The following is a 259-nucleotide window of genomic DNA, read 5'->3' on the forward strand; positions in this document are numbered from 1 at the left end:
AATTATAAATGGACTTTTCCTATAAATGGATGGCATCTGCTTCATGTTTTCTTGGGAGTTTCTTCCTTCAGCAAGGGGCATTCTAACCTAAAGTGTCCAAGCTTCTTGCATTCAAAGCATATAACCACATCTTTCTTATTGGACTCATTTTTATTTCTGGCTTTGCATGAAAAACTTTCATCTTTTCTATACACTTTCTTTGCCAATCTTCTATCTGTTTGTCCCATAAGCATTCTAAACCTTCTAGCTACCATAGCCA

This window comes from Theobroma umbraticum, unplaced genomic scaffold (assembly GCF_002168275.2).
Source record: "Theobroma umbraticum cultivar Fairchild unplaced genomic scaffold, ASM216827v3 scaffold_188.0, whole genome shotgun sequence".
NCBI classification, from domain to species: Eukaryota; Viridiplantae; Streptophyta; class Magnoliopsida; order Malvales; family Malvaceae; genus Theobroma; species Theobroma umbraticum.